The 24,002-nt window shown below is 47.3% G+C and overlaps 1 protein-coding gene across 2 annotated transcripts in view; it reads left to right on the plus strand.

The window, feature by feature from the left end:
• PPP6R3 (protein phosphatase 6 regulatory subunit 3) overlaps nucleotides 1-24,002 on the plus strand; it is a 137,009-nt gene that overhangs the window by 35,331 nt on the left and 77,676 nt on the right. The window contains exons 2-3 of one of the 2 annotated variants that reach the window (XM_042904777.1): nucleotides 9,065-9,217; nucleotides 11,951-12,062. The gene's annotated coding sequence lies outside the window, so the exon portion shown is untranslated. The remainder of the gene's footprint in view (nucleotides 1-9,064; nucleotides 9,218-11,950; nucleotides 12,063-24,002) is intronic. The other variant, XM_042904776.1, reaches the window with a different exon arrangement.

The raw sequence follows: 24,002 nt of genomic DNA on the forward strand, positions 1-24,002 counted from the left end.
TTGGTTTCTTTTTCTTCATCTCGTTGAATCTCCTGGTTTCACTTAGATTTTATATTTCATTTTCTAGAAGGTTAGGATTTGAAGCATCATAAGTGATAGTTTAGTCTGATCTTCTCATTTTACAGATAAGGTAAGTTTAGAGAGATGAATTCTTGCCCAGAGGTTGACGGAACCAAATCTGTGTTCTCTTTTAAGTCTTCCCCATTGTTTGGTGGTGTGGGGCATACAGTATGGCCTCTGTGCATCCTCGGGCCGAAGTACCTTGCCGTGATTTGGAGGGAGGTGCGGTTTTAGTTACGTTGCCGCAGTTCTAATGAAGATCGTTTATACGCTGTGCTAAATTATTTACAGTCACAGAGACAATCTAGTTGAACTTTTTAAAACGTTTATTTAGTTAGAGACAGACACACATGAGTGTGCGCACCTGGGTGGGGCAGAGAGAGGGAGAGAGACCATCCATTCTTGGGTTGAGTTCTCAGTGGACAAATTCTTCCACTTTCACGGTGCCTAGCACATTTTCCAATCTCTGTACTTTTATTTAACTTACTAATCACTTGGTTACCAAGATGTCCCGCAAAAAGTTTTGATGTCTTTCTTGCCGTTGTATCCTGCCTGGATTATGGAAATCTCAGCTTTTACATCAAATTAAACTTGATGGTTTATCATGGCTGAGTCACTTGCTGGCGATTGAGATCGTGTCGCCTTGCATACCATTGCTCTCATCTTATAGGCAGAGTTGGTTCTCCGGGCTTTCCTTTGGATGCTAATTTACGAATTTATGACTTGGCTCCATTTTAATAGCAACTTAGATTGGGTTGGCTTCACGCATGACTGCAGTGATTTGAGTATCCCATAAGGTGCATAGCCAGACGATGATGTAATCTAATCAGGTGCCAAAGTTTTTACCCAAAGTACTTTACATATGTGATTGTGTTTTCAAAAAGTGACAGTATGGATTTACTGTGGATGTTTTATACTTTAATAAAGACTTTTTTTTTTTTTGCGTTCTTGGTATGGTGATTTCTGATTAATGATTGTTTTTAAGTTGATTTATTTGGGGAGAGAGAGAGAGAGAGCGGGGGAGGGACAGAGAGAGAGAGGGAGAGAGAGAATCCCAAGCAGGCTCCTCACTGTCTGTGCATAGCCTGACATGGAGCTTGATCTTACAAACCATGAGATCTTAACCTGAGCCAAAATCAAGGGTCGGACGCTTAACCGAATGAGCCACCCAGGTTCCCCATGATTAATGATTTAGAAGCCTGGGTATTCTTGCCACGGCTTGTATTAAAATGATTGGCGTTTCTGAAATTAGCTGAGTTACATGTATATGTGTATATTTAAGTATAAATATTGAAATACTAAATGTAAATATTTACATGCAAATATATCTTTAAATTTTGTTGAAAGATACCTTTGGGGATGCCTGCATGGCTCAGTCGGTTAAGCGTCCAACCCTTGATTTAGGCTCAGGTCAGGATTTCACGGTTTGTGAGTTTGAGCCCCGCATCAGGCTCTGCGCTGACTCTGTGCTGACAGCGCGGAGCCTGCTTGGAATTCTCTCTGTCCTGGTCTCTCTCTGCCCCACCCCTCTCAAAAAAACCAACCAACAAACAAAACAAAAAACCCACACTTAATTGTTGCACTAAGACCACCACAAGACTGGAGTCATGGGTTAAATAATTATATATTAAGAAAAAGAAAGAAAGAAAGATGCCTCTGAAGTCATCCAAATTATTTATTTAGGTGGTTTCTCCCAATTATGAGTTGTTCGTTCATTTTTGATGATTTTTGCATTCAAGTTTTTGTGGATTTTTAAAATTATTATTCACACTGTGCTAGGCATTGAGGATAAGATGATGGACAAGGCCTCAAAGATGGATTATCTTCCCATCTCATTATACTCCCTCTCTTTGGACTTGGGTGTTTTGAAAAACGTGTGCGAGAATGAATACTTACAGAAGTGAGGGGAAGACCCATGTTAAAATTTTACTCTGATCAAGCTGGCCTACCTTGGAGCTTCCCGATGTTGCTAAGAAGTCATCAAGTGACTTGCTTTTATGTGATCAGGCTTTGGGCTGGGTCGCCTCTCTGTACTTGAGAAGGTGTTTTGTTTGTGCGTGATGTAGGATATAAGGAGAAAATGCTTTCTCGTATGTTCTGCATTAGCTGTGACTTCCTCTTGTGAATTTGCATCAGTGGGGAATATCTTGGAATCTATATTAAAAATTCACGTGACAGCATAGAGAGATTTTCATTGGCTTTTTTCCTAAGGTGAGCTTAAAAAAACAAAACCTAGTTCACATAAGGGTTATTTGGAGTAAATCCTTTCTTATTATCCTCAACTGTAAAATAGGAATTAATACCTAAGAGAGTGGAAGATGCTTGCATAATGCTAGCACAAAGGATTTGTAAGGGTAGATGTTCATTGTTGCTGTTCTCAAATTCTGTGACTAAGCAGGTACATATTTAGACACTGTTGAGTTGAGAGTCTGGTTTTTTTCACTGTCTTAGGCTATACCAGTCCTCATTTCTGACTGGTAATTTTATAGGTATATTGTTCTTGAATTCTCCTTCTTGGCCTTGGTCAGAGTCAGTAGTACTGAAAAGAGGAGATGCTCGGGGCGCCTGGGTGGCTCAGTCGGTTAAAGCGTCCGACTTCGGCTCAGGTCGCGATCTCGCGGTCCGTGAGTTCGAGCCCCGCGTCGGGCTCTGGGCTGATGGCTCGGAGCCTGGAGCCTGCTTCCGATTCTGTGTCTCCCTCTCTCTGCCCCTGCCCCGTTCATGCTCTGTCTCTCTCTGTCTCAAAAATAAATAAATACAAAACGATAAAAAAAAATTTAAAAAGAAAAGAGGAGATGCTCAGCGATAGAGCCATTGGCTGTTGAAGAAAATGTGGCTCCTTCAAAGAATGGTTGGCAAAAATAAATATAAAAGTGTATTATCTCTTTCTTAAATCTTGGTTTCCTGTTTTGAAGGGGGCCCTCTGGATCCATTTCCTCTGAGAGAAGAATCTAACGATACCAATTTCTATAGACTGAATGTCGGTGTCCCCCGTCAAGGTCCGTGTGTTGAAATCTCATCCTCACACATCCTCGGTGTGATGCTGTTGGGAGGTGGTTAGACCATGCGGGTGCAGCCTTTATGAAGGGGGTTTAAAAGCCCACCCGGAGGTTTGCTGGCCCCCTCCTGCTGAGCGAGTACACCGCAAACAAGACCACCGTGAACCGTGAAGCGGGTCCTCCCCAGACGCTGAGATCTTGGGCTTTCCCAGCCTCTAGAACTGTAAGAACTAAAGTTCTGTTGTTACCAGCCGCCCAGTGTGGTATTGTGCAGTGGCCTCACTAGACCAGGACGTCGGCCGTCAGAGTGCACGTTGTAGTGGCCACTGGCAAATCCCTGCTTTTCCTCCTTCAGCCCCGCAACACTGTGCTGGTGTTCCCGCGCTTCCGTACTCTCAAGAGCGCTTTGGCCAGGCCCTTCTCGTCTTCGCCCTGTAGTTACGACGTAAACCTCGGGGGTCCCTATCAGTTGAACCCCTGGGGAGAGTTGCCCCTTTTTGAGAAGGAAGTACCTGTCATCATCCTCGTGGATTCCACCTTCGCGTGTGTATCTTTAATCTTTTTTTTTAACGTTTATTTGTTTTTGAGAGAGAGAGAGAGAGAGAGAGAGAGAGAGAGAGAGAGAGGCAGACCCAGAATCGGAAGCAGGCTCCAGGCTCCGAGCCGTCAGCACAGAGCCCGACGGGGGGGGGGGGGGGCTCAAACCCATGAACCGTGAGATCATGACCTGAGCCGAAGTCAGATGCCCTGCCACTGGCACCATATTTAAAGCCTAGATTACTTTGTTTTTATAGCAGATTCATAAATTACTGAAGCAGGAAGAACATTTAGAGTTTATTAGTCCAACTCGTTATTTCATAGATGAAGAAATGGGTACTCAGGTTAGAGGACTTAGTTTCATAGCTAGTGAGTTGCTGTTGTTAAAGCTCTCTGGTCTCAACATTTAAAAGCTTTTCCCAGTTAAGCATTCTTCTTAAAAATTTATTAAAAAATTTTTTTTGTCAGTGTTTTACACATCCACAGTTAAGAGTGAGCTAGTTCTGGGAGGTTGGATAAGAAAAACAGCTTTCTTTAGCCTCCCCACCCTCTTTTCCCTTTCCTGAAGGTAGCTTGTAGTTCTTTGAATTCTTCTGGCCAATTAAAAAATGTATTTACCTCCATATGTCTGAAGAACATATTTGAAGAGTTCATATTTGCTTACTTGTATGCTAATTTGTTTTTGGTTTTAAGCATATCTATTGATTTCCTGCTGTGAAAAGATACGGAATAAGGATTAGCTTTCTCCTCTCCCCTCCCCACAGTCTGTCTTCTCCATCTTTCCTTGATAATTTTATTACAATTTTGGTTAAATCAGTAATTAGTTTTATCATTATGACCCTGTGTGCTCTTTAATGTTAAGTGGTAAATTACAAATATTTTTCCTTTCCTAAAAATTTTTTGGTTTTCCCAGAAACAGTATCACTTCCCCCTCTAAAATTTTATGTTTGTTTGTGGTTTTTTTTAATGTTTATTTTTAAGAGACGGAGAGACAGAGTGAGTGGGGAAGAGGCAGAGAAAGAGGGAGATAAAGAATCCAAAGCAGGCTCCAGGCTCCAAGCTGTCAGCACAGAGCCTGATGATGCGGGGCTCAAACCCACCAGCTGTGAGATCAATACCTGAGCCGAAGTCAGATGCTTAACTGACTGAGCCACCCAGGCACCCCTGTTTGTTTGTTTATATGTAATCTCTCCACCCAGCGTGGGACTTCCAACTCACAACCCCAGGATCAAGAGTCACATGCTGTACCAACTGAACCAGCCAGGCACTCATCACTTTTTTATTTTTTATTTTTTGAGAGAGAGTGTGAGTGCACAAACTGCGGAGAAGGGATAGAAGGAGAGAGAGAGAGAGAGAGAGAGAGAGAGAGAATATCTTAAGTAGGCTCCCGCCTCCCATGATCCTGCAATCATGACCTGAGCCAAAATCAAGAGTTGTACGCTCAACCGACTGAGCCACCCAGATGCCCCACCATCACTTTTCTAAGAAGCTATTAATGCACTGTTTGAGCCTCAGACTTTTAGTCAGTTACGTGTTCAGCAAGTATTCCATCAGCTTTATCTTTTCGAGGAAATCTTTCCCCGCTCCAGCCTGCCCTGCTTGCCCTCCCTGCAGGGAGCACAGTTGTCTGCCAGGATCCCAGGGATTCTCTCTGCCTCTCTCCTGCATTGACTCTCTTGTTCTTGTATTCTGTGTTGTCTTCTTTATGGCTGTCCCTCTTGTGTCAGTGGAGCGCAGTCTCTGCACGGTAGCTTTCTGTGAATAAATCGTGTAGGAGGTAGATCTTTTGACTTGTGTTTCTGTGTACTCTTGGTTGATAGTTTGGCTGAGTATAGACTCCCGGGTCAGAAATCATTTTCCTTCTGTATTAGTCTGTTAATTATTCTCTGTGCCCTTTTAAATAGTATCCTGTGGGGTTTTTTTTTTTTTCCCAATGGATGTATTATCCATCTGAGGATACAATTTTTTTTTTATATTCTCTCTTCCTTGTATAGTCTTTACTCCAGCTTGTATTTTTCTGCTGTTTTGCCCTTGACTTTTCATGCTAGAGGATTTCCTGAGATGTCTGGCGATCTTTGGTTTTCCTTCATATTTAAAAGTCAGGGATACACATAGCACACACAGTTGAACAATATGGAATCACCGTCTTTCCCAGCTTTGTCCTTGGCTCTCAGATCTTCATTTCTGCATTACATTCTCCACTAAAAGAACCAGGGCTCTTTGGAAGATGGATGATTTTAGAGCTGGGGCAGAGAACGTTCAGGATGAATCTCGAACATGTTGTTATGCCAGGAAATAAGGAAGTGCTCAAAAAGCATGGAAAGCACACGGGAGTCTGCTTGAAGGGATTCTCACTGGCTGAATCTGGGACAACTTGAGTATCAGAGTGGATAATGGCATTAATAAGTAAAATAAGAACCTATGAGTCCACACTGTTAACAGAATAAAGATGAGTGGGGAGAAGGAGGCCCACCTTCCTGAAGTTAGAATGTCATCTGATGAAGGAATAGTAGACTTTCAAGAAAACACCGCTTTATAACCATCAGAGTAACAGTTGATTCAGACAAAGATTGCCAGTGGGTAGTAAAACTACTGCGTGAATGTTTTAAGGACATAATCTCAAAATATCTTCCCACAGATTACTTACCAATTGGTTACTTGGGAGAAAACGGTTATTTTACAGTGGAGAAATATGGCACATATCGTCTTAACCGGGTGATCAGAGTGGTCACCAGTAAAGGGACAGGTTGACATGTGCCTTATGTGATACTCTGGGAAAAACAAAACTTCATTCATTCCCGCCAGAAATGCATACCCTGTAGTCTTCAAAAAGATCAAAAAATGAAAGACTAAGAAATGCTGGCGAGCTGTTTCAGACAGGAGTGGAAGGAAATGTGACATGGGATCCTGAGTGGAGGGGAGGGAAGTTGGCCACGAACGACATCATAAAACCATTGGCAGGATTAGAAAGTGAACTGTTTACTCCATAGTCAACAGGTACTGTGTTCTTGACTGTGACGTGTACTGTGCTTGTGTTACTCACTGTCCTCGTTCTTAGGAAACACACAGTGGCGTGTTTGCGGAAAGGTCCACGAAACCTTTGTGGAAAGGTCTCAAACATTTGGGATGTTCGCGGAAAGGGAGTGGAGCGTTCAAGCAAAAGTGACCCCGTGGTCACTTGTGAGACTAGTGGAGGCTCGCTGAGAGTTTCTCGTACTGCTCTTGCAACTGTCCTGCAAATTTGCGATAAAAAGGGTTTTTAAAAAACATTTGGTTTTGATAGTAGTAGATTGGAGGCTCCCATCACAAGAGGGGTGCGTTGGCTACGAATTTTCCAGCACAGCGACTAGTGGCGCTCCTTGGTTGGGAAGTGCCCACTGTCTTGGTGCTTTCAGGTTTTTGTTTTTTTTTTTTTTCTCAAGTTCCGTTAGCTCTGAAGACTATTGGCGCCCAGTAAGAGAATCTGGCTGGGGCTGGGGTGGGCGGTGGGGCGTGCCTGTGTCTCCGCATTTGTTCTGCAGTTCCCACAGCCTTTCTCTTGTCAGGGTGGCAAGCTGTCCCCAGCTGCCCCCAGCTGTGTGACCCAGCTGAACCAGGGTCTCCCAGTTCAGAGGCCTGCCTCCTGGGGCTGGCAGGGGTGGGACAGAGGGTGAGGATGTTTAGGGATCTGAGTATTCAGGGAATAATTTCTTCAGGCAGCACTCCTTCTGCTCCCTTCCAGCACCCCTCCAACTCTGTTGCCTTCTCCTGGTCCTTGTAGATTCTGCCTTTGAAAAACAAGGCAAAAAAACCCAGGTAGTCTTTTTACTGTCGATCTAGAGGCATTTCGACGTGTATTCAGTATATGCTCTTTACTCAGAGTTCCGCTGCTCCACTCGGACACTGGCCCGTTCTGTCTTCCATCGTCTGGTCCTGTTTCTCATATTCTCCCTCCTTAGAATAACCAACTGTATTTCTTGCCATCAGTAGCATAGACCCACTCCCTTTCCTAATTAGCCTAAGTGAAAGGAGTAGGAGCAATTATTCCAGAAAAGTGGATTAAGTCTCGGCATACTTGCTCCTGTTTACTAAGCACTCAGGTTCACACTGCTCGGGAGTACCTTTGACAGCGGGATTTTTCTTTTGGCTTCCTGGATGGGCGTGTGGGGCAGGGTGAGGCCGGCAGGTTGTCCAGCTCTGCTGGGAGCCTGTGATCCGCCCACAAGCGGGAGAGGTGGGTGGTCTTGGCTCCTGGAAAAGATGATTGCGGATTAGTTTTGAGGGTCCTGCAGCCACTCAAATTAAACGCTAAAGAGAGAGAGAGTGTGTGTGTGTGTGTGTGTGTGTGTGTGTGTGTGTGTGCGCGCGCGCGCACACAAATCCTGTGGAGCACATAAGTACATCAGATTTTTATGTTCTTTTCATTTTAACCTGGGTTTGTTACTGTTTTGTTGGATTCATTTTATCGAGCAGTTAGCATTGTTTCTATTTATTACTTGATGGAAAACATTGACCTGAGTGTAGTGTGTTTTATGGAAGAAAGGTTATCACGTGAACAGCATTTTTTGTGAAATGCCTTGTAGACTGCATTCTTACAAGATCTCTCATTAGCATATTGTCCATAGTTTGAGTCTTTTTTTCCTGCAGCGTTAAGTTATAAATGAAGTGCCTTGGAAGACAGTTTATAGTCCTTTCACGTGTAGTATTTGATTCATTGACATTAGAATTTGGCTGTCTAGCTAGTACTTCAGTGACTTCAATATTCTGCTTACATTTCCTAGTAAACATTATGTTTTAACGTATTACATGGGGCTACTTGAGGGCATTTAGAGGGAGATACTTTGAAAATCTTTAAAATTCTTATTTTATTATTATTTTTATTATTTAATTTTATTACTATATTTTTAAGTTTATTTATTTATTTTCAGAGAGAGCGTGAGCAGGGAAGGAGTAGAGAGAGGGAGGGAGGGAGGGAGAAAGAGAGAGAGAGAGAGGGGAGATGAGAGAATCCCAAGCAGGCTCTTCACAGGGCTCATCGCAGGGCTAGAAGTCACGAAACTGAGATCGTGACCTAAGCTGCAACCAAGTCACACACTTAACCAACTGAGTCACCCAGCCACCCCCGAATTTGCTTTCAGTATTTTAAAGTATGGTGCCATTACTTAGCTCTGTGTTGGATAAGAATATTATTGATGTTTTCATAAGATGACGATAATACATACGTTCTTTGTTATTTGTTCACAGATGGTGATATTACGGTGTCTCTATTTCTGGGTTATTGTTTAGTGTAGGTTAAAAGCCGAGGCAGGGGGACGACAGCGCCTTTTTCCCCTGTTTTCCCACAGAAAAATTGCAGTTAACTAGAACTTTTCAATTTTCTGAGGTGTAGTTCTATGTGAATCAGGACCCTGAGACAGTATCTTTACTGACAGCTGTCGTCAGACCCAGACAGAACACGCTGTGATCATATGCTCTTTTTTTCTTTACAGAAGAGCTTCCGTTTTGCTTCCACGTCCCTCTTTACTCCTGCTAATCTGCTGATGCAGTAAATTTGAAGACAACTGTTACCAGGATAACCTGTAATGGGCAAGGAGCCACAGAGAAGAAAACCTTTCTTTTAATTTTTAAACTTGGTTTGAAAGGTAAGACCATTGAGATCATCAGGCGTTTTCTTCCGTGAGTCGCATCAAGGGGAGCAGTGTTCTGGTGGGAGACCCTGGAGCCTAGAACAGCCAGGGCTCGGCCAGGTACGGTGTGGTTCTGTGGCACTGGGGTGTTTTCAGGAAGTTAAATAGCAGCCTTTGTAGTTTGCTCTGGTCTGTTGTGGAATGTGCAGTGCCCACGGGATTCCTAGTTTCCTAGGGGGGGTTAATCTGGGCCCCAAGGAGCAGCCAGGCCTAGCAAGCTGGAGTAGCGCTCAGAGAAAGACGGCTCGTAGATGCCCAGCTGCTGCTCCCACATTACCTGCGAGAGGGGGGGGGGGGGGGGGGGGAGAGAGAGAGAGAGAGTGTGTGTGTGTGTGTGTGTGTGTGTGTGTGTGTGTGTGTGTGTGTGTGTGTGAGAGAGAGAGAATTTGAGATTATTTTGTTTTTATTTTACACCAGCCACGGGACATCTCTGGTTTTTACTCAGCCGTCTGACTCCTTGTGAGTCCTAATTACTGTCATTTTGGAACTCTTCACTGAAAGTTTTTATTAAAGACCAGAGGTTGACTTGGCATATTTGACTTTTTGCTCAGTTGGCGCTTCAGAAAATGGCCCAGTAGGGTCTTTTGGGGGACATGACATATTTTTAATCCATTTTCATTTGCTCCATTGTATTTTTTTTTAAAGAACTTTTGTTTAACGTTTATTTATTTTTGAGAGACAGAGAGAGACAGGGCATGAGCGGGGGAAGAGGAGAGAGAGAGGGAGACACAGAATCCGCAGCAGGCTCCAGGCTCCGCGCCGTCAGCACAGAGCCCGACGCGGGGCTCAGACTCACAGAGCGTGAGATCGGGACCTGAGCCCAAGTCGGACGCTCAACCGACCGAGCCACCCAGACACCCCTTGCGCCATTGTGTCTTGAGGAGAAGGTGGGCGTAACCATTTCATTGGCTGCGTTTCAGGCCCCGTCATCTCAGGAGACAGTGTAGTTACTCTGTTGCAGCAGGGTCTCTGCCCCCGATCCCCAGGGCTGCCTTTCCTTCAGCCCCCCCTGAATGACCCTCCTCCAACCTCCGGCCTCCCTCTGTGCTTACACAGTGAAGCTGCACCTCCTGGGTCTGATATTTAGGGTTCTTATTTCTCCAGCTTTCCCCCCATATTATTCTGTAAAAATCCTCACGGAGAGCATTCTCTCCTAAGTATTCATTCACCTCTGGGCACCTTTTCTCCTCAGGCTTTTTTTTCTTAAGGGGAGGGAGTGTGTTCTGGGGCCCAGCCCTTCTCTTTCTCTGCCTGGGGCTACCTTCTGACCTTGTGGGTAAAGTCTTTTCGGCTTCCGACCGCGGGAAGAATTCAGCCCATGTCGAGAGTTCAGATTTGAGAAGGTCAGGGCCACGTAGTTTAACAAGCTGTGGTCCGACCATCAGGCCGATTCACAATAAAAAAGATCATTTGTGACGCACGGGAGCTGTCGTTTTGCCTTTTTCATTTTTCATTTTTTATTTTTTTATTTTTTATTATTTTTTTTAACGTTTATTTATTTTTGGGACAGAGAGAGACAGAGCATGAACGGGGGAGGGGCAGAGAGAGAGGGAGACACAGAATCGGAAGCAGGCTCCAGGCTCCGAGCCGTCAGCCCAGAGCCTGACGCGGGGCTCGAACTCACGGACCGTGAGATCGTGACCTGAGCTGAAGTCGGCCGCTCAACCGACTGAGCCACCCAGGCGCCCCATCGTTTTGCCTTTTTCAGCAGCTGGTTCAGAGCTGGGGGTGACAGGAAGAGGGCACTAGTTTTAGGACCCACGGAGCCCTCCAGCTTGAATCCAGCTGGTTATTTTAGAGGCTGGGCATCTTTTTTATGTTTATTGGACCCTTGTCTGTTTGTAAATTGTAACAATCATCTACTTTTCTATTGTGATACCAGAGTTTCAAGAATGATTTCTGGGAGTGTTTCTATAATACTACACATATTAGCCTGTTAAAAATTGAGATATAATTAACATATAACGTGAGTTTTAGGCGTACAACGTGATGACTTGGTATTTGTGTACATAGTGAAATGATCACCACAGTTAGCTTAGTTGACTTCTGTCACCACACAGTTACATGTTTTTCTTGTAATGGGAACTTTTAAGATCTCATGCAACAACTTTCAAATCTATAATACAGGATTATTAACTGTAGCCGCCATGCTGTACCTTACATCTCGTGACTTACTTATTTTATAACTTGAAATCTGTACCTTTTAACCTCCTTTACCCATTCTGTCCGTCCCCCATCATGTGGTTTTACTATTAGTCTGTGTATTTGATCCCCCTTTTTCTAGGGCTCCACTCTCTTTCTACCTTTTTTGTCAAACTTTTCTGTGTTGTTCCAGTTCCTCTGTGGCCACTCCTTTGTGAACTCTTAGAACATCTCATTAAATTATTTTAGGATTATTTTTTCTCTTCGAGCAGATTTAAACATGCCAGGAGCAAGGAGTTTTGACTTCTACTTTGTATCTAGTACTTTTTAGATGGTAGGTATCATTCCTTATTTAGTGGTAAGAGCTAAAATTTTAGAGCCATTTCTCACGGTAACATTTTAAAGACTGTCTGCCTCTCTTTCTCGCTCTTTTTTAATTTTGTTTTTCTTTGCTGACAAAGACTCTTAGCCGTGGCAGCTTGTAGAACGCTTCTTACCGTTAGCTGTATTCCTCCCGTTTCTTTTTTCACTCCCTCTGCTCATCAGATGCTGTCTGATGCCGGGTGAACTCTTCTCTTAAGAAGTTACTCATTAGTCTCCAGGAGGCCTAGAATCAGTGCCAGGTGGCTGAGAAGGATTTCCAAAGAGGAACAGCGCTGTAAGTATAGGGTTCTTTAGACCAGGGGTTGCGAGGCCCAGAGAGGAAATATCGTAGGTTTTGTAGACCAAGAGGCAAAGAAGAGGATATTATAAAGTGTTTGTATAATAAGAGCAGATTTTCACAGATCTTACTGATGGAATTAAAAATAGAAAAATATTGGAGTTCCGTTTTCTGTAATACCGATCTGCTGATGGGAAGGACAGGATTCTCTTTGCGGAGGGGATAACATTTTCACCGAAATGGTGTTCAGAGCCACGTTTCCCCTCTCAGACTCTACCGCACGTCTTCATCTAATCTGTTAATGCTGATCTGTAACGAGATTTACATATTTCATCTTCGGAAATGTCCTTTTACACAGATAGCTCCTGCCACGCTCCGATACTGGTCCGCAGGTACGTAGCGTCCTCACTCGTCCTCACTCGGAGAGCACCTGTGGAATTCTGTTAGATTCTGTTTCGTCGTAGATTAAGCGCTTCCTGTTCACAGGAAAAACTTCCTCAAGTGTATAGCTGTATGGATTTTGCAGCAGGAAAGCTTCCTTCACGTTTGCGTTAAGGTCTGAAAAATGCTGTTTAACTGCAGTTTGAGCGCAGAAAACGTACCCGCTGTAAACTTGTGTGAGAACAGCGATCTCCCTTCTTTTCACTCCTGAAAGCCAGTGCTAAAATGACCTTTTTTTAACCACAGTGGAGACTCTGCAGATCCGGGCTGGTTAGCCTTATAGTTGTAGGTTGAATTGATTAAGAAACATCAAGATTGCAGCCACAGGCCAGTTTCCGGAGCCATTCGGTGTTCATTAGTAGTGGTTGAGGCTTGTTTTTCTCATTCAGGGAAATTTCAGTCTTGGCCCTGAGCTCAAGAAGTTGCAAAAAGAAAAACCCCATTAACCCGTGATGAGCTGCTTGCTGTGTGACAGGACAGGTCAGGGTCTAATGGCGGTTAAGTCTCCACAAGTACATGAGGTTCCTGTTGACATTACTGGCTCAGTAACGCATGAGGCATTTTAAAAACCTCTCGAAGTACCTGCTGATGAAAGTAAAAAGAAATAACCGTAAGCTTTAAACATTACATTTTCCCAGGTGTGTAAGTTTGCCCCACGAAGCTGTGTTTTGCTCTACACGTAATTTTACTGCCATCGGCTGGGACACGGATCCGCTGTGTTGTAGGGACTTCATCTTCACTCAGCTTCTCCGAAACACTCTCCTGTGGTGGTTCCACGCGGGCCGTCCCGAGAGGCTTTTCGTCACCATCTCAGACTCCTCCAGGAAACACCAGCTGAGCTGTATCGGTGGTGCCCGTGAACTCCGCCAGAATCCAAGGAAAACCATCACTGGCCTCCTCGCGCTTGGCTGACAGGCCACTTGGAGACCAGCTTTGCTTGGAGTTTCCTTTTCCGTTTTTATTTTTGTGAAGGAATTCTGTCACGAGATTTTCCATGTCAAAGGTTGAAGTTCTGGGGCGGCTGGGTGGCTCAGTCGGTTAAGCGGCCGACTTTGGCTCAGGTCAAGATCTCGTGGTCCGTGAGCTTGAGCCCGTGTCGGGCTCTGTGCTGACAGCTCAGAGCCTGGAGCCTGCTTCAGATTCTGTGTCTCTTTCTCTCTCTGCTCCTCCCCCACTCATGCTCTATCTCTCTCTGTCTCTCAAAAATAAATTAAAAAAAAAATTTTTTTTAATGTTTAAGTTTTGGAGCACCTGGGTGGCTTAGCCGGTTAAGCGGCTGACTTTGACTTATGTCATGATCTCACAGTTTGTGAGTTCGAGCCCCGTGTTGGGCTCTGTGCTGACAGCTCGGAGCCTGGAACCTGCTTTGGATTCTGTGTCTCCCTCTCTCTTTGCTCCTCCCCCACTCACATCTCTCCTCTCCTCTCTCTCTCTCTCTCTCTCTCTCTCCCTCTCAAGAATAAACATTAAAATTTTTTTTTTTTTTTATTTTTCTGGGCCACTTGAGTGACTCAGTTAAGCGTCTGACTTTGGCTCAGGTCATGATCTACTGGCTTGTGAGTTCGAGCCCTGCGTTGGGCTCTCTGCTATTAGCACAAAGCTCTTTTCGGATCCTCTGTCCCCCTGTCTTCCCCTACCCCGCTCATCTTCCCTCCCTCCCTACCTCCCTCTCTCTCTTTCTCTCTCTGTCTCTCAAAATTAAGTAAGCAAATAATAATAATAATAATAAGAGCTATCCATCCGAAATGGTTAGCATTTAAAAATTTTAAGTTTTTCTGATGCTGCCTTCCTGTGCATGAGCAATACTGTGGTGACCGCCTCTTCTGGAAATGTGGACGTCGATTGTGTTCTCCTAGCACAGGTGTGGTGCGGTGGCACAACGAACACAGGGCTTTGCCAGCAGATCTCGTGACGAAGGGGTCCTCGTCCTGCTGTGCCTTAGGAGCTCGGCAGGCGAAGTCCACTTCCTCTTCTCTTGTTTGGACGTTGTGGGGACGCACGGGTGATAAGAAAATACAGTGTCACGGTTCCACACGTGGCACTCAAAGCACCGTTGACTGGTGACTGTGTCATTGTGATCTGGAAAGCAGGGGAGAGGCGCAGACATCTGTCCCACTCAGCACTGCCTTCACAGCGTGACAGCAGCCAGAGATCGTATGCAAATGAGCGGTGTGGCTGCGTTTCAGGAAAACTTAACATGAATTGCAGAGAATTTTCACAAGTCCTAGAATGTCATGCTTCTGGTTCCCGCCTCCCCCAGTAAAAAACAGGAAAATCATTCTTTGCTCAGAGGCTGTATAAAAACGGGTGGCAGGCCAGATGTGGCAGCCTGGGCGTCCCGGGGCCCTGGAGTGGGTTCACACGCTGATGGCAGAAAGGCTGGGGTGGAAGAGAGACCTGATGGGGCACCTGGGAGAAGGTGCCGCTGTGGTTCTTGCCGTTGGCTGCTTTGGTCGGTCGGCTGGTCCTGTTTCTTCGTTTGCTCGGGTTTCATATTCAGACTCGTGAGTGTGTGCGGCCGCCTCCTACTTGCCGCCCCCCCCCGGCAGGCGAGCTCCTCTTCCGCAGCGTCCGACCTCAGACTGAGGTGACGTCACGGAGCTCTCGCTGAGTGCCAGGCGTGGCACCAGTGCCGTCGGTCTGCCTTCCTCTCGTAGCGTTCCATCCTGTACGCGTGCGTGGTTCACGTAGGTGCATGGTTCACAACAAGAAGTGACAGTCGTCTCCTCCGTCTCTCCTGGCTTCTTCTCCCTTCCTCGTCCCTCAGTTGCTTAACCAGGGGCTGTAGCTGGTACCTTCATCACTTAGCTGTTCTCGCACAGTTACCTCCTTTCAGGTTTTAAGTTGTGTGCCTGTAGGGAGCTGTTTCTCTAATCTGGCTGACTTTTGTGGTTTTTTGGCATTTATTCATTTTTTTTAATGTTTATTTTCTGAGAGAGACAGAGCGCGAGCAGAGGAGGGGCAGAGAGAGGGAGACACAGAATCTGGAACACGCCCCAGGCTCTGAGCTGGCAGCACAGAGCCCGACGCGGGGCTCAAACTCACGAACCGGGAGATCGTGACCCGAGCCGAATTCAGATGCTCAACCGGCTGAGCCACCCAGGCACCTTGTCGTTTATTCATTTTTTGAGAGACGAGAGACACAGCATGAGCGGGGAAGGGGCGGAGAGAGAGAGGGGAGACGCAGAATGGGAAGCAGGCTCCAGGCTCCGAGCTGTCAGCACAGAAGCCCAGTGTGGGACTCGAACCCACGAGCAGTGAGATCACGACCTGAGTCGAAGTCAGAGACTTAACCGACTGAGCCACCCAGGCGCCCCAAAACTGGCTGACTTCTAACAGTGAGGGTGAAGATTCACCTTGCACGTGCATAGCTTCTTTCCCTCCCTCGTCTTCCAGCATAGTCACAGCACAACTTTGCTTAAAATCGGTATAAAGATAGGTGTGTTTGAGTCCGTTATTCCCTAGGGCCCTGACTTCCTCAGTACAGTTCGTCTCTGCGTGGTCACATACATCCTGCACACACACCTCCTGTTCGGACGCATCCTTTTCGGAGCCCTCCGCCTCGTGCCTCACTCCGGGCTGGCTCCTCCGGGCAGGTGTCCCCCGTTGCTTTTCTTCTGAGGTTCGTCCTTGTCTCTCGGTGTGTGGGATCCGTGCTTCCGTGTGTTCCCCGTCTTCCTCTCATGGCTTACTGCCATGCTTTTTGAAAATATTGTATTTTTATTTTTATTTATTTTCATTTTTTAGAGAGAGCATGAGCAGTGGAGAGGGGCGGCGGGGGGGGAGGGGAGAGAGAGAGAATGAATGAGAATCCCAAGCAGGCTCCATGCTCAGCACGGGGCCCGACCTGTACCTCAGTCCCGTGACCCAGGATCATGACTGGAGTCGAAGTCAAGAATCGTCGGATGCTCAGCTGACTGAGCCACCCAAGCACCTCAATGCTTCTTTTTACTTTTTTAACTTAAAAAATATTTTTTTTAATGTTTATTTTTGAGAGAGAGAGAGCATGCGCGCACTTGCGCACAAGTCGGGGGGGCAGAGAGAGAGGGAGACGCAGGATCCGAAGCAGGCTCCGGGCTCCAAGCCATCAGCACAGAGCCCGACATGGGGGTCGAACTCACTAACCTCGAGATGATGATGTAAGCCAAAGTCGGACACTTAACTGACTGAGCCACCCAGGTGCCCCTTAAAGATTTTATTTTTGGGGCGCCTGGGTGGCTCAGTCATTTGGGTGTCCAACTTTGGCTCAGGTCATGATCTCACAGCTTGTGAGTTCGAGCCCCGCGTCGGGCTCTGTGCCGACAGCTCGGAGCCCGGAGCCTGCTTCAGATTCTGCGTCTCCCTCTCTGTGTCCGCCCCTCCCCCGCTCACACTCTGTCTCTCTCTCCTTCAAAAATAAATAAACATTTTAAAAAAAGTGTTTAGTGCTTGGCACAGAAAGCATCAAAAAAAATTTTTTTTTATTTTTAAGTAATCTGTATACCCCACACGGGGCTCAATCCCACAACCCCAAGATCGAGAGTTGCACACTCCACCTACCGAGCCAGCCAGGCACCCCTCCTGGCGTATTGCCACGTGTTGGTGGAGCCCATTTTCCAGTAGCTTTTTGAGAAAGCATGAATAAATCTTTCCGACCTTCCATGTCTTAGAATGCTCTTTTCTGCAGTTGCTGTTGAGGAAGCTGATGTCATTCTGATTTCCAGGATTGTTTTGTCCTCACGAGAAAAGTTGAGATACTGTCTTTATCTCTGATGCTCTGGAACTTCGCACTGTGCCGTAGAAGTCTGTTTCAGCACCCAGTGTGACAGGATGTGCACGGCCTGGGGGGGGGGACTCCTGTTCTTTACACTCTGAGAAAAGGTTTTTTTTGGTTGAGGCAGGTGGTTGTGGATTATAACATGTTCTTCTAAAACTTACGTTGTTACTTGGATGTTGGACTTTCTGAATTATTTCTCCAGTTTCTGTCTTTTCCTAAATTTGCTGGCATTGTTTCTTTTTCTTTGTCCTTTATTGCCATCTTGCTAGACTTGCCAGAGGAGTGGAGAATTGTGTGGGGTTCAACCCGGTAAACATCTGGAAGGTTGCGTAATCCTTTCTGTTTTCCCGTCGAGGCTCCATTTCAGCCCAGATAAAGCATTGCCTTTTATATCAATTGGGCTTGAGAAGAGGTTCGTCAAACAACATGGCGATCCGATTGTATAGCCGCCTTCTCCTCACGCTCTCCTAGAGGATCATCCAGGCTCGGGCCACACTTTCTCCAGCCATGCTTGTATTAGTGAACCTAACCTTTAGCCTGATCTTGAACAAGTTCCTGCTTCAACTGCCTGCACGTGGTCTGTAGTTTTCACTCATTGGCTCTCATTTTATGTTGGGGAACTATAAATGATAGCATAAAAGAGCTTGAAGATATGCAAAGCTTGTTATTTTTTTAAATTGTTTTTTAATGTTTATTTTTGAGAGAGAGCATGTGCATGCGAGCAAAGGAGGGGCAGAGAGAGAGAGAGAGACACAGAATCCGAAGCGGGCTCTAGACGCTGAGCTGTCAGCACAGATCCCGACGTGGGGCTCGAACTCACGGATGGCGAGATGGTGACCTGAGCCAAAGTCGGACGCCCCCTGGGTGCCCCAGAGCTAGTTACTTTATCCCCCAAGTGGTGAGCCCTTCTGACTGGTCATCTCTTTGGGTGCCATGTGGGTTAGCAGTTTCTTTCCTCCCCGGAACAAGGTATGGTATTGCCTGGCAAGGAGGTGATCGGCCCGGGGCAGGCTGCAGGAGGATTAGTGTCTTCCACAGTCCTAGACGAGATTCACGTATGACTTTGTGCTGAGGTTGGTTTGCTTATTAGTCGCGTCATAATTCGACTTTATGTTGAGCTCATAATCAACTACAGTCTTTGGACCTGTTTCTCTCGCTACTTTTCCTGTTTTCTTAGGCCTGGTGTTTCCCCGCCCCAGTCATGTTTTTCAATTTTTATCTAAAACGTAGCTCATATTGAGTAAATTTCTCTTTGTTTCATCATGTTTAGAAGTATTCTGCGTACTGATTCTCGTGTTTCTGTGCATTTTGATGAGCCTGTGGCATCTTGGGGAACTGACTGATAACAGTCAGTGGCCACAAGAGCTGGGCTCCCGGTGTCGCCAGCCGTGCTGTTCTGACTGAGCTGTCCACCAGCTTGTCTTGACCTCACACGCACAGGTAGGCTGTTGCCATTGACTGGCGAGTCCTAGGAGCCGGGAGCTCACAGGTCGGCTCGCTGCACTGCCGTCTGCAGGCGTGAGCGCACACGGGCTGGCCTGGGGCCGGCTCGTGCTGGGAGACTGACCTGCCGCTGGGCCTGGCCGCGCAGCTGCTGTTCCCACACTGGTGCTGTCGTGAGAGGAGCACAGACAGAGCGCGACAGACGCGGGTGTGGATCCCAGTTCTGGCCAGTTCATTTACCCGCTCTGGTCTTTGGTAGGTCCTCTGACCTCTCGATCTTGGTTTCTCCATATGCAAAACAAGAACAAAACCATGAAACAAAACCATGAAAGGTTGTTCCGAGGTTTCGAGGGAGGGTGTATCTGAAAGCATCAGACCCGAGTCTGGCCTGTGGTGGGTACTTAGTGGGTAGCCATTAGTAATCGTGTTTCCACCTTTGATAGAAGGTTGCACTGTCAGGACGGTTAACATTATCGTGGAATAGCTGGGAGAGGTTCAAGATTGTTTTTCCGAAGGAGCTGTAACGATCCTGAGAACCTTCTCTGAATGACTCTGAACTTTCATTCCTGAGCAGACGCGCAGCAGCCCCCGAGCTCGCTGTTCTTTCCTCGCCCTTTAGCTTGCTGGCCGCGAGACCACACGGAGGCCGGGCCCTCCGGAGGATGGCGGCCTGGTGCCGGGGTCCCAGGGACTGTGGAGCCTGCCCTGGACGCTTCAGGAGGGAGCGTGGCCTGCTGAAAGTTTGCGGGGCGAGGACGATGGAAGCTTAATCGCCAAAGCTGAAAAACGGAACTTCACCTTTTTCCGTGACCAATTTGCCAGTTCTGGTTTCTGCCACGGAATTGGTCATAACTACAGATTAACTAGGGTAGCTAGCTTGTTCTTGATCGGCAGTCTATTTCTTTTTGGCCTTTTTTTCTTTCCTTTAAAAAATGTTTTTAAATTTGTGATTATTTTGAAAGAGAGCAGGGGAGGGGCAAAGAGAGAGGGAGACAGAGAATCCCAAGCAGGCTCTGCACTGTCAGCACAGAGCCCAACTTGGGGGCTCGATCTCAGGAACCGTGAGATCGTGACCTGAGCCGAAATCAAGAGTTGGACACTCCACCCACTGAGCCGCCAGGCACCCCTTTCTCCTTTTTTCAAAAGCATCTTAATAGCATTCTCGTTTTGCTCTAGAATTTGTAGCTAATTTGGAGAGGCTGTTCTCTTTGGGTATCTTGTGTCTAACAGATACGTGAATAATACAGCGGCCACTGTCACTTGCTTCAAGTTAGAGGACTCAAAACTTACCTGTCCCTTGGCTTCACTTAGTAAAACTTGGGCACATTAGGTATTCTGTACCCCGGCTGCCCGTGTGGGAGCTCTTTCTGGCTGTGCAGTTCTCAGACCACTGCTCTCTTGCTGGGCTGCTCCCTGTAGCCACAGACTCAGAAACTATTCTGTGCTGTGCCAGGTAAAAGCACTCTCTCTGTCTCTTTTTTCGTAGTTTTATGGTTTTGTTAATAAAATATGACGTGCACATAGGCTGTCTATTCATTTCCTTGACTGTAGCCTGGCTTGGGGATTGGGGACTGATGGCCAGCCGGGCTGCTCTTTCTACAGTGGCCTGGTGCTTCTTGGAGGAGACACTGTGAGCAGTCTGTGCACGGTGGGATTCGTTGTAAATCAGCAGCGCTTCAGGCTCGTTGCCTCTGGGGACTAGGAGCTTCCGGAAGCCACCGGGCAGCACGTGCTTGTTCTCCTGTCCTTGTGTAATCAGCGTCCGGCACGAGGAGCCGGCCCTGAGTCTCCCGTGCACCCTGGTGTCAGCGTCTCCGAGTTTCCCCCAGTTGTGCTTCATTTTGACATATTCGTTCTCTTTTTAACGGTGTTGGGCTTCACCAGAAGCCTGAGGGTGGCCGTCGTGCCGAATAGAAGGCGGCTCCCGCGTCCGCACACGGCGCCGGGGAGACGGCAGCGCCCCGCGTGCTCTCCGGTTACGCGTGGCTTCTGTCTCATGTTCGGCTCAGGTCGCTGATGCTCCTGTGTGGTTTCAGAGATTCAGAGAATCCTGGGACTTGAGATTGAAAATCAACCTCGGGAGCCCATAAGAATTTTCTTTTTTCTTTCTTGTTTTAAAATTAAAAACAATTTTTTTTTAATGTTTATTTTTGAAAGCGACAGAGCCAGAGCGCTAGCTAGGGCTGGGGGAGGGGCAGAGAGAGAGGGAGACACAGAATCCGAAGCAGGCTCCGGGCTCCGAGCTGTCAGGGCAGAGCCTGACGTGGGGCTCGAACCCACAAACCGTGAGATCATGACCTGAGCTGAAGTCGGAGGCTTAACTGACTGAACCACCCGGGCACCTCACCCATGAGAATTTTCGGATGTGACTTTGAGTTATATCACCTCTCTTACCTTTGCTTGTTTGCACACACACTCTCTCCCCTCACCCCTTCTTGTCTCTGTTTCTTGTTCTCTCTCTCTCTCTCTCTCTCTCTCTCACTCTCACTCTCACTCTCACTCTCTCACACACACACCCACCACCACCACCTAGATGCAGTTGGGTCTTTCTTGCCAGGGCTTCTGGCAGAAACTTGATTACCATTGTGTCACCCTCATTATTTGCCTTCTTTCTTCCTAACTCTTCAGTTGCAATTTTAAAAAAAACACAAAACTTGTTCTCAGTAAAATTTTTGCATCTACGTGGATTGAAGTGTTTGCGATTGTGGAAATTGCGCGTAAAGATTCACGTACATTTGAGTTTTCATATGTGCGGGAACATGTTGCCTGCTTCAATGGGGATCAGGTGACAAAAGTTGGACTGGATCTTCCTTGGTTGGCACTTGGCTTTTTTAATATAAAAGCGAAGCGGGCGACAAGATCGCACCTCTCGCCCTGCCCTTCGCTTCCGAGTGCTGGGTTTGGAGTTGGCTTCAGTGTGGCGGTCGCGTTTGCTTTCTGAGGGTCGTGCGTTTCCCAGGCAGCTCAGAATTAGGACGCAAGCCATCAGTTTGTGTCAACCTGATACCACGCGGTATGGCCAGGATCAGAGGAGACCTGCAGATCGGGCTTTGAAGAGGCAGATGTTGGAGGTTGATGTCGGAGGCAGAACGATCATTCGGTGGGAAACCTCATCGGGGATACCGTGGTTTGCAGAGGAGGGGCTGTCGCAGGGCTCCCCACCTTCCGGGGTGCTGACACAGGCTCCTGCACAGGTCGCTCACTCTTCAGGCTCCTGTCTGTCAGCGCCTCCGTGGCTTTGTGGGCCGTTTGGTACGTAAAGCATTGATGTCCCCGTGCTGCTCATTGGCCGTGTCTCACCTGCCTCCCCCGCTTCTGTGTCGGCGTCGTGTGCAGTTCCTGCCGTGTCCACCTTCGTGGCCTTGTCTTTAGCACTCCCTTCCCCGTCCTGTGTTTCGGTGCCACTCAGACACTTGGCCGCACCCAGGACGGGCTGGACCTCTCCCTCTCTTGGCCTCTGGGAGTGCGCCCTCTGTTGAGTGCACCTGCCAGAGCTCCAGTCATCTCCTGTGTTACTTGCCTCTGCTTCCCCTCAGAATTGGTTCTTTCTAGATGTTATTAAGATACATTATTTAACTATCTACTGTGGGTGTCTCTGCTGTGTGTTTATCTCAGTTAAAACTCACTGGTTCTCGGGGCGCCTGGGTGGCTCATGCGGTTGGGCGTCCAACTTCAGCTCAGGTCATAATTTCATGGGTGAGCTTGAGCCCCGCGTCGGGCTCTGTGCTGACAGCTCAGAGCCTGGAGCCTGCTTCGGATTCTACGTCTCCCCCTCTCTCTGCCCCTCCCTGCTCATGCTCTGTCTCTATCTCTCAATGATGAATAAACGTTAAAAAAATAAAAAAATAAAAAACCCTCACTGGTTCTCTCTGCTCCCGCAGCAAGCCCATGCGGCTGTGCGGGCAGTCCTGCAGGGGCCCTTTGAGACCCGGTCTCGTGTTGCCTAAGCTTGTCCTCACGCCTTCTGAAAGTCTTTTCTGGTTGTCAGGTGCTTCTCCCTGCTATGAATTTCCCGAAGCTCCTGGAAACCTCTGTCCTGTTCTCTGTGCTTGCAGACTTAACTTCTACTGGCCTGGAATGCTTTTCGCTGCACCCTCACCTACTGAACTTTGCAGGTCTTTTGAGGCCCAGCTTAGGCCTCACGTATTAAGGGAGTCTTTTCTGCACAAGCTCCCCTCTGTTGAGCTCCCATTCTACAGAACAAGTTTGGCATTGATGTCTTTTATTCTCTGTGTTTTCTCTTTCCTCAGTTTTCTTGTATTTTTCAAGGGGTTAGGACCATTTGACACGTTACTCCTGTAGTCAAAGTACTTGTTGAGTAATATAAAACACACTAAATGGAATCGATTCCTTTATTTATGGCTCTCAAAGACAAGGTGAGATATCAAAGAAATTACGAAGTAAAAATGAAAACGATTCTGGAATATCTGGGTGCTAAAAACGCGATCGCTTTTGACATGTTCTTTGAAAGAAGCAGTTGCGAAACCAAATACAATGAAGCTTCCCTCTAAAGAAATACGTATCTCTGATAGGCAGTGTGACCTGCGATTTAGTTAGCCCAGCCTTTGAGTGGGGGCAGGGGAGGGCAGCTGTCGGCAGGGGACGCCTTTGCTAAGAACGGAGAAGCAGCTCCTGGGTGGACCTGCCAGGCCTTCGTGATCTTCCCCCTTGCTACCGAGGGAGAGCTGCCTTCAGAGGCCCGCTGGTGCTCTTTCTTTGGGTGCCGTGTTTCTGCTTCCTCGTGGGAAGTTAGAACGTTTGCCTCGGCGTTCGGCTTTGCTGTGAGGAGGAAGAGTTTCCCCCCTTCAGAGTGACACCGCGTGCTCCTATCTGTGGGCACCTGGCTCCCTGTCCCTCCTTGTGGCGCAGCTCCCCACCTTACTGAGCCCGGCGCTTCCCCGTCTGGGTCTTGGCGGACGCTGCCCCCCTGAGTTCCCCGAATACCTGAATCCGGGCCCCGGGGGAGCCCTGATACTCCCGGTGTCTGGGTGCTGGCGGGAGCAGGTGAGCCAGCACCGGCAGCCTTGCAGCAGCTCGACCGTCCAGCACGTCCCGTTCCCAGGCTGCTCGGAAACTCGGCCAGGGGCGTGGGGTAACCGGGTCTGTTGCTCACGGAATAAGCAAGTTGTGTTTTTGGTTTTGTTTTTTTTAATTTTCATTTAATTCCTTTTTTTTAAATTTACATCCTAGTTAGTTAGCATATAGTGCAACAGTGATTTCGGGAGTAGATTCCTTAGTGCCCCTGACCCATTTAGCCCTCCCCCGCCACCTCCTCTAGTAACCCTCTGTTTGTTCTC

This window comes from Panthera leo, chromosome D1 (assembly GCF_018350215.1).
Source record: "Panthera leo isolate Ple1 chromosome D1, P.leo_Ple1_pat1.1, whole genome shotgun sequence".
Taxonomy (NCBI): Eukaryota; Metazoa; Chordata; class Mammalia; order Carnivora; family Felidae; genus Panthera; species Panthera leo.